This window comes from Myotis davidii, unplaced genomic scaffold (assembly GCF_000327345.1).
Source record: "Myotis davidii unplaced genomic scaffold, ASM32734v1 scaffold228, whole genome shotgun sequence".
NCBI classification, from domain to species: Eukaryota; Metazoa; Chordata; class Mammalia; order Chiroptera; family Vespertilionidae; genus Myotis; species Myotis davidii.
This window is the reverse complement of record NW_006300104.1, coordinates 1,130,940-1,135,275: the sequence shown is the minus strand read 5'-3', so window position 1 is coordinate 1,135,275 and position 4,336 is coordinate 1,130,940.

Below are 4,336 nucleotides of genomic sequence, written 5' to 3'. Positions count from 1 at the left end.
GAGAGAGAGAGAGAAAGAGAGAGAGAGAGAGAGAGAGAGAGAGAGAGAAACATCAATGATGTGAGAGAATCATTGATTGGCTGCCTCCTGCACACTCCCTACTGGTAGTGGAGCCTGCAACCCAGGCATGTTCCCAGACCAGGAATCAAACTGTGACCTCCTGGTTCATAGGTCAACACTCAACCATTGAGCCACAATGGCTGGGCAGTTCCAGGTACTTTAAAACTATTCTAAATCCTCCCTGATATTTCTCAAACTTGGCAATAATACAATATATCTGGGAGCCTCAAAGTACTGATGCTTGCACCCCAACATTAGATATTCTGATACAAGTCTTTTTTTAAAAAAATCTTTATTGTTGGAAGTATTACATAGGTCCTCTTTTCCACCCGCCCCCCTCCCCGCCCCCGCTCCCATAAACCCCTTCCAGCCTTCTCCTGTCTTCCCCACCTTTTCTTTTTATTTCTATATAAATATTATAACGAGTGGTCTGGGCATCAGAATTATCCCCAGATAATTTAAATAGGGTGTATATTTGAGTGTCATTACTCTAGGACTCTGGCTCCAATCAATTCAAAAGCCGTTTCTTCCATCTGTCCATCTGGCTCCTCTTTAACTGTTTTAACCTATATGTTAGAACCTAGAGAGAGTTGATTTGAGTTGTGCTACTTCTTTGTATTTTGGACATATTTATGTTAAGGAGAGTAGAAACTGAGAATGAAATCACCACCTTCCTTTGCATTTGGCATTTGTTGTTTAACTATCTGGCATCCATTTCCATTTCTTATGGCAGCAGCCTTGATTTTTATTTGGGGATCCACTTCTCCCCCAAGCTCAGTCCACTTGGCCTGCCTGAGGCTTTCCCCTGGCCTAGAAGCTCATGAAAGTGGTACATGAACTCTCCGGGCTGCAGTTAGCGAGGGTCCACTCTGAGTGAGTGTCATGGTTTAGTTTTCCAGGATTGCTGAAAGACACACTTTTTCCTACTGGGTTGGAATCTAAAAGAATATGGTTCCTGGAGGCTCTAGCAGCTTTTTACAAGCTCAAAGAAAAAGGAAGGAAAAAAAGTTAAAACAAACAAACAAACAACAACAACAAAAAACCTCAAAGAGAAAGTCTGTCTGAACACATACTAAAAGAAAAACACACAGACCAAGAAAGAGAGAGAATTTTGAGCCACAGTACCTAGCAATTTCCCCAGCCAGGTAAACCATTAAACTGCTGTGTGAACCAATAAATTCTCTTTGCTTCTGCCTCTGCCAATTTCAGTCAGGTGTTCTGTCACTAGCAACCAAAAGAATCCCAAACTGATACAGCCTCCCCTTATCTCCCTCAGACCAAATTCAATCAATCACCCATATACGCAGAGAAGATGTGCCAGTCAAGCCCCAATCGTGCATTCAACAAACAGGTACCGAGTGTCTGTTGTATACGATGCCTGCCCTAGGAAGATAAATTATGGTGGTACACCATCATTAAGAACTGCACACATTTTTGTGGAAAAATACCCAGCAACAAAACCACTTCCCTAGTGTGTAAGAACCTGTGTTAGGTGTTGAGGACAGAGAGGATCATTAGGGTGTATATTTACCACGGTTTGCCATCAAATTGTAATGAAGGCATGCACACAAAGAGATAAACAGCAATCTGGGATCTTAGATAATATGGATTCCTGAGGACGGAAATCAAACACCAAGTAAGATGCCTAGGCAGAAAATCTGAGCACAGGCAGCATAACATTTTCATTTTCCTTTGAACCAAAATTAGCTAGAAAAGGGAGGGAAAGTGCTATGAAAAGTAGGAAAGAAGAAGAGGTAACAGGAGGGGAAGAGAGATTAGTGGCTTTGAAAGTTGTTCGAAATCATTTTTTTAATTAAAAAAGGAATCTTGTGGGTTTTTATCTGCTTACAAATTAATCATGCTAATTTTTTAAAAATTAAAGATTACAGAAATATCTTCATTCACTCATTCAACACCATTTATTACATGCCTGCTATGTGCCAGCCACTATTACATACATTGCGGTTTTAGCAATAAGTAAAACAATGTCTCTACCTGTTACATTCTAGTATCTACAAAGTGAAAAATAACTTTCTCATTCCACCTCCCAAAGTGGCCATTTTTATTTTTTTTTTAAAGTATATGCTATACTTACTATTATGAAAATAGTAAGTAAATATTGTGAATACTTACTATTTTTTGCAAATTGCTTTTTTTAAAAAAAATTAGCACTTGAACTGGTTTCATGTTAATAAATATAGATTCATCTCATTTTTTAATGAGCTATGTCATATCCCATTGTATTTAACCACTATCCTATTTATTAACATTTGGTTATTTCCAGGTTTTCACAATGATAAGCAATGTTATTGTAAAAAATGTGTGTCATTTCTATATTTTTTCAAACGCTCAAAAGAAAGTGTTAAAGTTCTCCAAAATGGAAAGGTTTAATCCATAGTGAAAAAGATGTGAATTAAATTCCTTTCAGGTAAAAACCCTATCATCTATTTCCTTTTTGATTAATCATTGACTTACTGAGTACTTAATAAGATTTTACACAAGTGAATAGAAAATATCTTCTAAAATCCATTCATATTAGTGCAGACTGAAAAACAGATAAATAATCAATAGACATTTGCAAAAAGTCTTTTATGTGCCCAGGTCTGTTCTAGGCTCAAAGAAGAGAAATCTGTATTTTTCTTGAAATAAAAGGTCACCACAATTGAAATGGGCAAGTACTCTTCTATGAAAGTCCTCCTATTATATCCTAATATTTTCCTTTTTAGGAAAGATTATTGGAGATATTAATAGAGATTTTATTTTTAAACTGTTATGACTACTTCAAATAGATTTCAAGAAACAAAAAAAATATTTTTTGAATAGAAACACAAATCCATAAAAAATATTCTATTAGAATTATTTGAAATTTGAAGTCTACCTCTATGTTGTGGCCCCACCCCATAACAAAGAAACAGAATTTCCAAAGGATGAGGCCCAGAAATCAGGATTTTAAACAGATTACCAGGTGATTCTAATGTGCAGCCCAGGTTGAGAACCACTGCTCTAGATGCATCAGTACCTACCTTGACTGTTTCCAATAATCAAAATTATTTATGTCTTTCATTCACATACAGTTGTCTCCAGTCTATTTAGTGAACGTTTCATCAATGCAAAAAGACATTTCAATAACAGTTCAATGAACTAAACAAGCCGTTTAATTAATGAAAATAGTTTTTGTAGGAGGAAACTGCAACAATTTTGTTTGGCATGCAAGCTTAATTGTGTGTCTTATAGCTTAGTTTTGGCCTGTGATCACTTAAAAACAATCATCAAGCAAATTTAAATAGTCAACTGTAATTGCAAGATTACGCCTTTTGCATTTGATGGTATATAAAATCTAGCATAAGAGAAAATAAACACAAGACCGACAACAAAAAGTTTCATTCACTTACCCTCTTCATAACCACAGCCAGGGTAAACTTCACTCAGCCTTAGGCCATTGAATTTTATCCTGAAGTTTCCATCTACCACACCATCAGATAAACCCCAGCTTGTGTGAGCAACTAATGGAAATAGTGCCGTAAAAAGAATTGCCAAACAAATTTCCATGTGCTTAACCTAAACGGGAGAAATTACAACAGGAGCTGAGTAAAAGGTTTCTAGCTGTTTTTAAACCAGAGGGGGTGATTTCACTTTTAGCAGGACCTTGTGACTAAGATTGCTTGGTCGGGGAAATGATTAACACCCCTGTTGTCATCATCTGCTTGAACTCTCCAAGCTGCAGGAAATCAGCGAGGGAGCCTTATCAATCCTGGGCAAGTGTGTTATGAATGCGCTGTCCGGGGCGAGGCTTAGCACGCTGGATTCAGCTTCAGGGTGCAGCTATCGTAAATAAAAATGTATTCAGAACCTCTGCCAATGTCATTAGTGGTTATTTCTACTGAGTTGTTGTTTATAAAAGGTGTTATTTTTACTTGTCCTTTCTGTGCCCCACCTTCAAAATTAGATGATCGCTTCTTAGATCCTTTTTCTTAAAATTCGAAAGCTTTATAAGTAACATTTTTAGTATTTCTGGTTCTCTCAACCTTGTTCGCTTCCCACCATGGTCGAATCTAAAAACTCCAGTGTCTTTCTGAACTGCCAGTTCTCATTCTTTTGGAAACCGGGGGCATGGAAAAAATAGGGAGGAACTAACCAACCGGTGCATATACGTAGGAGGCACTAGAGAGTCACCAAAGGATTATTATTTTTTCTTTAAATGATTGTTATGAATAACAACTATTACATGATCATTTCTTCAGAAATGTTTCTAGAAGGAGAAAAAAAAAATCTCACC